Source organism: Mandrillus leucophaeus, unplaced genomic scaffold (assembly GCF_000951045.1).
Source record: "Mandrillus leucophaeus isolate KB7577 unplaced genomic scaffold, Mleu.le_1.0 Scaffold635, whole genome shotgun sequence".
NCBI lineage: Eukaryota > Metazoa > Chordata > Mammalia > Primates > Cercopithecidae > Mandrillus > Mandrillus leucophaeus.
In genome coordinates, this window is record NW_012106864.1 from 952,906 (window position 1) to 964,714 (window position 11,809).

The following is an 11,809-nucleotide window of genomic DNA, read 5'->3' on the forward strand; positions in this document are numbered from 1 at the left end:
TTATAATTGGCATTTATAGAAAAACATTGTAATCATTTCATAAGTGATATTAACAAGTGAAATTTCTGTTGATAGTGGTTTTTACTCTTTGAAACCTATATGTAAAACATAACATCGCTTATCCAGTTTCCAAAATCTAACATTGATAGATTATTCATTCTCTAAGCACTCACTTACTAAGATCAGATAACAGAAATATTTAAATACACTGTATAATTTAATTCTCCAAGCTATTTTATGTATTAAATTATTCTATAAATCACTAGCTTTATAGAAAAGGCACCAATTCTCAAGACTGAGAAATAGGCCAAAGTCTCACATTTAGAAAAACACTCCAAATTGAGATTAATATTCACATACTCTAACTCTGGAGACTGTCACCATGCTTATTAAACACATGCACACACACTCTCTCCCACGCTCCAGATCCAAAGACTACTTCAGAAGGCTTTAATTATTTTATCATTCACACTTCTGCTACAAGCATGAATTAAAAGGCTATGTTGCTGAGATAGTGTATAAAGATATCTTTAGATTAAATATTGACTTATATATGGTCCCTGAAACAAAGTTTCTTGTAGTTTGCAGACCACCTATCTGGTTTGGACTTATACCCCAATGTGTTGGAAACTTGATCCTCTGTGTGGTAATGTTGGGACGTGGGACCCAATGTGAGGTGTCTGTGTCAAGGAGGCACCACTCTCAAAAATGGAGTAGTTATCACGAGAGTGGGTTCATTTTACAAGTATGACTTCAGCCTTCTTTTCTTTCTCTGTCTCTCTCTTGCCCTCTTGGTTTCCACAATAGAATGAAGCAGTAAGAAGACTCTCCAGATGCTGGGGACTTGATCTTCAACTTCCCAGCCTCCAGAAGTGTGAGAAAATACTCTATTTTAATAAATTACCCAGCCTCAGGTATTCTGTTATAGCAACACAAAATGGGCTAAGACAGAAAATCAGTACTAGAGAAGTGGGGTTGTTTTAACAAATATCTATAAATGTCAAAGGGGCTTCAGTACTGAGTAATGGGATGAGGCCAAAAGTATTTGGAGGAGCAGGCTAGAGAAAGCCTGGATTGCCATGAGTAGAACTTTAAGAAAAATTCTGGTGAGAAGCCAGAAAAGAACTGTAGGAGGACTATAGAACTTCTTAGAGATTACTTTAGTGGTTGTGATCAGAATGTTGATAGAAATATGGACAGTAAAGGCCATTTTGATGAAGTTTCACACAAAAATGAGGACGGCCTTATTGGAAACTGGAGGAAAGCTCATTCTTCTTATAAATTGGCAAAAAACTTCATTGAATTGTGTGTATGCACTAGGGCTTTTTGGAAGACAGAATTTAAGAGCAGCGAACTAGGGCAGGTGTACCCAACCCCCAGGTCACAGACCAGTAACAATTCATGGCCTGTTTGCCACCCAATAGCACAGCAGTAGTTGAGCAGTGGGCAAGTGAGCCTTACCGCCTGAGCTCCACCTCCTGCCAGAGCGGCAATGACATTAGATTCTTACAAATGCATGAAACCTATTGTGAACTGCACATGTGACTAATCTAGGTTGCGCGCTCCTTATGAGAATCTAACTAATGCCTGATGGTCTGAGGTGGAACAGTTTTACACCAAAACCATTCCCCTACAATCCCCATCTGTGGAAAAATTGTCTTCCACACAACCAGTCCCTGGTGCCAAAGAGTTCGGGGACTACTGAACTAGGGCATCTGATGGAAGAAATTTCTAAGCAAAATATGGAAAGGTGTGCATGGCTTATTTTAACTGCATACAATAAAATGAGAGAGGAGAGGAATAATTTTTTGAACCCTGAAAATCTGAGATAGGTCTCAGTTAATTTAGAAAGTTATTTTACCAAGATTGAGGATGCACACCCATCACACGGCCTCAGGAGATCCTGATCACATGTGCCCAAGGTGGTCAGAGCACAGTTTGGTTTTATACATTCTAGGGAGACAGGAGACATCAATCAACATACACAAGATGAGCATTGGTTTGATCTGGAAAGGTGGGAGAACTCAAAGCAAAGGTGGGAAGACTAGAAGCGGGGAAGGGGCTTCCAGATAGTAGGTAGATAGGAGACAAATGGTTGCATTCTTTTGAGTTTCTAATTAGCCTCTCCAAAGAAGACAATCAGAGATGCATTTATCTCAGTGAGCAGAGGGGTGACCTTATTCTAAATAACAATAATTAGAAGGTTAAATATGTGTCACTTTTGTTTTTTACCAATGGTACTTTTAGATAATTTTTTTTTCATCTAAAACGAATGCTTAGCTATTTCATAGGTCCATTAAATGACTCAAAATTCCTAAGGGAAACCTTTTTAAAATAATTATTAACTTAGATGTTCAGTAATGCAGAAAGCAAACACTACAATAGTTCTTCTTTTAAAATAAATATTTTAAATAACAAATAAAAATTTTATATATTTATGGTGTACAACATGATATATAGATATATGTGTACATTGTGGAATACCTAAATCAAGCTAATTAAAACATATGCATTAACTCACATACTTACCCCTTTTTTTGTGATGAGAACATTTAAAAGCTATTATCTCAGCAATCTTTGAATATATAAGACAATGTTATTAACTATAGTCACCATGTTGTACAGTGAATATCTTAAACTTACTTCTTGTAAATGAAATTTCGTATCTTTGACCAACATCTCCCTAACCTTTTCTCTCACCCTAAGGTTCACTTTCTGCTTCTATGAGTCTAACCTTTTTTATATTCCACATGTAAGTGAGATCATATGATATTTGTCTTTCTATATCTTTCTTCCAGGTTCACCCATGTTGTTGCAAATTGAGAGAATTCTCTTTTTAAGGCTAAATAGTATTCCATTGTGTGTATACATATATATGTGTATATATACACATACATTTTATATATAAACACTATATATACACACACACATTGTATATATATGCATATACCACATTTTATTTATTTATTAATCTATTACTGAACACTTAAGTTGACATCATATCTTGGCTATTTTAAATGATACTGAAGTGAACATGGGAACATAGATATCTCTTTGACATACTGATTTTTTTTCCTTTGGACATATACCGAAAAGTGAGATTGTTGGATCATATGGTAATTCTATTTTTAATTTTTTCAGGAACTTGCATACTGTTTTCCATATTGACTGTACTAATTTGCACTCCCACTAACAGTGTACCAGGGTTCCCTTTTCTCCACATTCTTGACAACACTTGTTATTTTTAATCTTTTTGATAGTAGCCCTTCTGGCAGGTGTGAGGTGATATCTCATGGTGGTTTTAATTTGCATTTCCCAAATAAGTAGTTATGTTGAGCATCTTTTAATATGCTAATTATTTATAAATTAATTTATAAGCTAATTTATTAATAAATTAATAGCAATGACATGAGAATGCACAGTAATCAATATGGCAAGGAAACCAACCAATCAGAGAAGACAGTGAGAAGCAAATAAGCCTGGAATGAAAGTTGCTGACTGAATCTCAGGTGCCAATTATATGTCAGATGCTGTTCTAAGTGCATTTCATGGATTGTCTCCATTCATAGTCCATAAGATTCCCTGGATACTTTCCATTATACTACCATCTTAGAGATGATAAGAGTAAAGAACAGGAAAAGTGAGAAACAGCCTAATTCCTATGGGAAGAAAATACCAATTAAACCTGACCAACCAGACTTCAAGACCTTGCTCTCCACTTTTTAAACATGCTCTATGGTTAAGAGAAAAAGATTAGAAAATTAATGTAATTTAACTAACTTAGTCTGTTGATTTTCTTAGCCTGGGAAACAAGGAACATGATTCAGGATTGGGCTTCAGAGGGCTTATTCATGCAAAATTTAAAAGTCTATGGACATTTGAATATACATGTATTTGCGTGGTAGACAAATTCATAGACAATTTTAGAGACTTCATTTTTCTCACTTGCAATAGTATAGCATATTGCATAGTCAAACTTTTGTATTTCACAAGTATTGAGATCCCAGAATTAAAATAAAGGCAGTGTGCGTAGCTGAAATTATATATGACAGTGTCAATTCAAACCAGATTACACTTGGATAAAATTTGTGTATGTATTTTTAAAGTTTCTGATTATGATTAAAAAAATAACAAAAATATATTCCAGCTTATCACAAGAATATCCTAGTTTATCTCCACAGGATGAAGAGTTGTACATGGTTGTGTAATGCATGGCTTATCATAGATTATAATGCAAGATTTTTAAAAATATTAATCTATTTGGGGCTAACATACGTGACATGTTTTATGTCAGAGTGAGAAACTAGCCTAGGTTAAGGATGAAGATCAATTTTAATTTTCTAGAACTATCTTTCAGTCAACTTTAAATTCTAAAGTACAGATTTTTAACCAAATTAATTTGTTATTTATTTCAAGGAGAAACCAATTTTTGCTCATATACCCATAAAATGTTAAAATATATTTAAACAAACAGCCAGAATTTTATTTTTATTACACGTTTTATTTAATTCTGTAAAATTTTACTTATTTAAGTAACTTCTTCTTACCTAGCAGCTATTTCACTCTATCATCAGCTTTGAACTTTACCTAGCAGCTATTTCACTCTATCATCAGCTTTGAACTAAAATAATTTTCGAAATTCTGACTCAGTTGTGTTCAATATTTTGAAGAAGTTTGTTTATGGTACAGAGGTCAGTTTTAATTGGGAGAGATTTCTTCATGGATCTATTTCCTGTAGTAGCAATAGTCAAAGGTAAATATAGCACTTCACTGAATTATTGTTATTTTATTGCTTCATTTCTTTGTCCTGTAGGCTTTACAAGAGTGCTTCAGACTAGCATGAGGGAAAATGAGAAACCACTTATTGATGATAAGATTGAATGGTTCTAAGTAATTTATGACAACAATCAATAGTATCAGAATGGAGGCAAATGGAATTTTCTTCTTGATATATGGCATATAACTATTTAATAAGGTTTAAGTCAAGATTGTCCTTCAGCTAAAAACACATTATAAACTGTAGGACATGAACAAACCTCCAAGGCCCTGCGTCTACCCAGAAAAGTATGTGTTAACTACCAAAAATAATTAAAATTGTTTAAATCTAGGATAAAATATTATTAAATATTAATTTATTAAAAGTTACAATGTTACTCTGAACATTAACATGCGTATGCTTCTGTCGATACTAAAGTATTTGAATAGAAGTGTTTGAAGAAAAACACGTGCATATTTGTTTATATTAACTCTCCTTTTATTAGGTGAATAAATAGACTTTGGAGCTACTTGGTGGCCATCTGGGAAACACCGAATATAATTTTTTATGTAAAAGTCTTCTTAACAGTTTTATTATTTTGAACTTAGGCCTAAATTTATGAAAGGCAGTAAGTGTCAGAAAAAGTTATGAGAAGGCACTGCTCATTATATTAATATGCATGCATAAATTATAGATGCATAATGTTGAGAAATGATTACATGTTAGATTTAGAAGGACAATAAATAAGTTATACATAGGAGCAAGTAAGAGTAATTATTAGAAATTCTACCCTTTTAATACAAAAAAAACTAGCCGGGCCTGGTGGTGGCGGGCGCCTGTAGTCCCAGCTACTCAGGAGGCTGAGGCAAGACAATAGCGTGAACCCGGAAGGCGGAGCTTGCAGTGAGCCGAGATAGCGCCACTGCACTACAGCCTGGGCGTCAGAGGGAGACTCTGTCTCAAAAAAAAAAAAAAAAAGAAAGAAAGAAAGACAGACAGACAGACAGAAAGACAGAAAGAAAGAAAGAAAGAAAGAAAGAAAGAAAGAAAGAAAGAAATTCTACTCTTTTAAAAGGTAAATAACTTTATCAAAGAATAGTATAATGAAAAATACAAAAATGTAACCAGCTCTCACAAAGTACTTTTTTTGTGTCTGGACAAAAGTAAATGTAGAAAATAGATTTTACTGCTTCTTCTGAAGAATCAACTGGATATTCAAAGAAAACTTTTCAAAGAATGTAATGGTTTTCTGATCCTAATTATTTACTATCATTTATTTAAAATTTTTAATATGTTTTAAAATATATGAATAAATTCAGGTGACTACATATTAACCTTATCAGCATCCTATATAAAATAATTCCTTATGACTTCATCTTATGGGAGTGTTACTATAGTAAATAAGGACTCTATAGACAGAATATATAAGTTAAAACTATAATACTAGGTTGATTACTCTTAAATCTTTTTTTTTTTTTTTCTTTTAAGGCAGCAGCTCAGTCTGTCACCCAGGCTGCAGTGCAGTGGCATGATCACAGTTCACCGCAGCCTCCATCTTCTGGGTACAAGCCATCCTCCTGCCTCAGTCTCTCAAGTCCCTGGGACTACAGGCGTGCACCACTACATTTGGCTAATTATTTGATTTTTTATAGAGACAAAGTCTAACCATGTTGCCAGGCCAGTCTCAAACTCCTGAACTCAAAGGGATCCTCCTTCCTTGGCCTCTCAAAGTGCTAGGATTACAGGCATGTGCACCATACCTGGCCTTAAATTGTCTTCTTACAAATTTTAATCTTCATAGAAATTGGTAACCAAAATCGTTAAGCAATGAAAAGCAGCTCATTTCTTATCCGTGTTAAAGATAGTCTAAAGTCCTAAAATCATTTGAAACTCTTAATTACACTACACACAACACAATGACAGTAAAAACTTATCTGAGAGATGACATGAATTTTTATATAGTTTATGTAGAATAAATCTACATTCGACTTTGTCTGAGGTTAACAAGGGATAAATCTTTTAAAAAGTCATTTTGTTAAAAATATGTTTATGTTTTCATGATCTTACATAAAATTAAATGTTAAACTTCTGTAATATTTTATACTGTGAAAAGACCAAAGAGAAGATATATAGCTTTTTTTAAAGCCAAGTTATGAATGCACTGTAAGTTTAAGAAGTTATCTTCTTTATGGTACTACATGAGTATTAGATTATTACACAGTTTCTGGATAAACATTTTAACATTTTTAGAAATTTCCATTACACTTTTATGACAGACTATTGGTCATTTGCACTTTTTTTTTTTTTATCTAATAAGCAAACAATATTATCTTAACTTGGCTTTTTCCCAGCTGGCAGGCAGTACACTTAAAGCATTGGAAGTTAAGATTCCTCCTTCTTACAATTCTCCAGAACTTTCATCTCAGATTTAAGTAAATCCTTAATAGTATCTATAATCCTATTAGAAAATTAACTCCCTCACACTTGGGATATTTCATTTGATTTATTAATTCCTCCTTGAAGTAGACAACTTATGCCAACATGTTTCCCTTGAAAATATTCCACATCCATATGATGAAAGAATCTTATCAAACTCCCAGAAAAGCCTGGGGATTTTGAGGTTGCCTTTATGATATAAGCCATTTCCTTTGGGGATGATATTAATTACAAATCTTAGTGCAGGTACAGAGTTGTAACCCAGAGAATCCTGGAGTAAAGAGTTTGTGGTTAGATAATGTGTTATGCAAAAGGCTTAACTCGAACTTCAGTGCTTTGCTATTGACACACAAAGATTTACGTCAAATCTTGACTTGGTTCTTTGGTGTATGAAACTTCCTCACTACTTACAAAAGAAAAAAGAAAAAGTCAGGGTCTCAGATATAAAGAACAAGACATTACGAAGATGTCAGACAAGTTAGACACAGATAGATGCCCCCCGTCTTGCACCTATAGTTTAATATTTAAGGCACATTTCAGCTCATTCCCACAGTTGTCATAGAAGCCAGCTAGTGCTAGAAAGCAGAGCCCTGATCTTTAAGTAGTGTAAAACTAATCTGAATTTACTAAGACATTTGCTTATATTTTTCCTTTTTGTTGGTAGAACCTTGTGTGATGCAGATATCCCTAGAATAGAAGCAAAGAAAGATCAAATAATATCAAAAAGTATACCCAAATAGATCATCCGTTAATACTTAGAGTCATTATTATAAAAGATCATTGTAGTACAGCATTGTACCTATGTTAAAAATATCATATTGCATACTTAAAATTTTGTTAGATCTCATGTGTTCTTATCAAAATAAAATAATTCATAAAAAAAATCTAAAGCCCTGAATACACAAACTTGAGATAATCTACAGATTTATAATACAGAAGTTGATAAAGAAAGAATAAAGTTAACAAAAAGCTAATAGTCCATTGTTTTCAAAAAGTTATTTTTATGAATAAAGCATCATAAAAATACATTTATTAGGTTGGTGCAAAAGTAATTGCTGTTTTTGCCATTGAAGGTAATGGCAAAACTGCAATTACTTTTGCATCAACCTAATGTGTTTTAGTATTAAAATCTACTTTTACAAAATTATTGATTTTCTCAATTAATACATATTTAAGCTAGATGATGACAAAACATAAATTTATGTTTTAATTATAAAAACACATTTTTATCTTAATTGACAAGAATAATTAGTGTAGGATCAAATATAACAGATGGTGACACATAACTTTCAGGTTCAAAATGTTACACAATAAGCTATACTCGAAATTTTTATATAACCTATAGGGCTCAAAAATTTTCTTTCATGTGACTTTTTCAAGACATAACTCTTATTCTTCAGTATTCAAAAAATTATGATTTACATATACAAAGATTAGGTATGGTTAAACCAATAATATTTTTATCTAAAAATATGTTAACATTTATTTAATAACCACATACATTTATTATTTTGTCTTATTAACTTATTTACCAAGTAGGATACAGTATTTCTGAGATGAGTTATTTTATTAGTGATGAAATAAAACATTAAAAATTTAAAAGGCCAATGTAATTGGCCATTTTGTTTTTGTGTTTTAGTAATAATGGTTTTCTTGTTTAAAATTAAGCAGCAACATAGAGATTATTCAGCTTCGATTCTGTAAATTAAGTCATAGGTTAAAAGAAAATGTATATTTTAACAACCGCTGTTTTGTACACATACACAGACAAGACCATCTGAAATTTCTTTTTACAGCCAAACTAAAATACCATCGGTTGGTTAACATGCAATCTGGAACAATTGTCTCAACTTTGCTGTTGACACTGGGCTGGAATCCTGGTCAAACTCCAGCCATTGTGACCTGTTCTAAACAGATGCCTCAATTACTAGATTCCTTAGTCCTGCAAAAATACCTACTAAAAGAAAGACATCCACCAACCTCTCAGCACTTTCCACTTGTTTTTTAAATATATATTAAATACATATTTTATATATAACATATATAAATCATATATTAATTTTTATATATTATATAGAATATATTACATTAAATTTAAAATAAAATATATATTTAAACTATATATTATAAGTGCATAATATTTAAAATATATAAGTACATATAAAATATATATTATAAATAAAATTATAAAGTATATATTAAAATATTGTCTATTTTTTGAAAAATAGATAAGTCAGCTGTGAGTCAGAAATAATTCAGAAACACACTTAGTAAAAACAAGATCTTTCATTGCACAGACTTCCCCAGAAAGCCAAAAAAAAAAGAAAAATGCTGAGAATAAGGAAAGAGTGAAATAAATTTCTCAGGCAATGCAACTCATTGAACTTCAGTGAGTTAATCCTTATGGATCTATTGCTGGAAACTTCATTCCAAATAAGAATAATAGAATTGAGAAATGTTTTGAGCACTGAATGAAAAATCATTATTGTTAGGGTTGTTTGTTAATTACAATAATTATAATGCAAAAGAGTCTAGAGTTCATAGAAATCAAATTCCTCTAAGAAGGAAGTCTGTGTTTATCATTCAATTGTCATAGACATTCAACAGTTCTGATTGGATAAAGTTGGAGTCAATTTTGAATTTTAAAAAAATCCAAAACTTCTATATTTTATAATCAGCTTCTTGTCTTATCCAGAATGTAAAACTTTTAGGAGGATTCTGTTATTCATAGTATATGTGTTGAATAGCAGGGCCTTTAGAAGTATAAATCTCTTCTGTGCCACAATAATACTATGCTTCATTCAGACAATAGGGGAGGCCAAACTAAGCATTAATGTCTTTTTTAGATTGCAGTCATTAAATCATCAAGAGAATCACAAATTTTTAGTAGCCACTGATTTAATGGGAAAAAAAGTCAGGATTTTCAGTCAGACAGATTTCTATAATTCTAGGTTTATGGTTTTGCAAAAATGTAAATCTCCAGCATCCTTTTAATATTCTAACTTCAGGATGCAGGCATTTCTTCTCTACAGACTGGCTGAATTGATTGTTTGGCAGTTTTAATCATTTCTACCATGAATGTTACGTTTGCATTCCAACAGAGTTTCTATCTGTTTTTCTGCATTGAGTCACATAACTAAATCCTTCCAGTTAGTATTAACATTGAATTTTGCTACCTTTCAGAAGGTGGGTAAGGGAGGAAGTAGACAAATTATTATCTCGGTAGGTATTCCAACTTCGGTTAGCTCTGCTATAATGCTGATTTTGAAACATGAATGTTTTTTTCCAATAAGATTTATGTATTAGGAAACAGTTTGAGTATAACCCAAATTTTACACCTGCTTATCACCTGCTTATCACACAAATCACACACATCTAGGACATGTATTCACTTCAGTTCACTAGGTCTGTTATGAGGCACACCCACAGATTTGGTGTTATAAACTTCCAGCTGATTTCAGTTCACCCCCACCAATTCACATAATTCACAAGTTTACGGAAGAAAAAATATGCATTGCTCTTTTAGATTTGTAAATTGTTTCAGTCTGATTTTCAGGTGATTTTATTTTAGTTGATCTTATTCTTAATTGAGAGAAATCACTTTTCCAAACTATGTAGAAATACAGAGTATGCATGTGGTTGGTGGTTGCTATTTAAGTTATGATTAAACTTTTCAATCAATAATTGCTATTAAGCAACTTACTTTCATTAATTTCCCAGAGGTTGACTTATTTTTCACTGTTCAGATCCCCACGAGTTTTGGTAACTGTGCTCAAACAAGCACCTCTGTTTTAAACTCTAGATTAGGTCAAATGACTAAGCAATGCTGACTACAAATAACATTATGATGATTTTATAAATAGAATTGAATTACCATTATTCAAGTTTTCGAAAACATCTTTTGAAAAACCCAAGTTTTGGATGACAGCCAAGCACCTATGTTTTTGATATATATATATACACACACACACATGTACATACATACATACATACGTGTGTGTGTGTGTGTGTGTGTGTGTGTAGTCCATTTAGCTTGATCTCTAGCTCTTGGGGTTTAAATAGAGCAGAGGAACAAAAACATTACAATTTCCGTGTTTTGCAAAAGTCTGTTTCAGTTCATGAAATGGGACAGTTTACAACACACCCTTACCATGCCTTTTACCATGTAAAAGGCATCAATTTGATCCCATTTGATCCTCACATCTACTGTTATGTCAGGCATTATCATCTCAATTTTATTAATGAAGAAACTGATATTTTGAGAATATGATGTAGTGATTTATAGGATACTTCATTATTTTCTACTGATTTTCACTTCATTAGAAAACACCAAGCTTTGCCACAACTACATTGCTACTGAAGAAAACCAGAAAAAAATATTTCATATATATATGTGTATATATTTATTACATATATATAATATATGTGTGGGTGTGTGTCACAAACATTTTACTTAGCCTCTGATATTATAACTAAACTACACTGGGATACTACCAAAACAGTTGTAAATTTTCAGTTTCTGACTTAATGAACATTTTCATTAATCATGAGTAAAAGGAAATTACTTTTTCTGATTTTTATAAGCACATCTGTTATTCTTATGCACATATGTACATA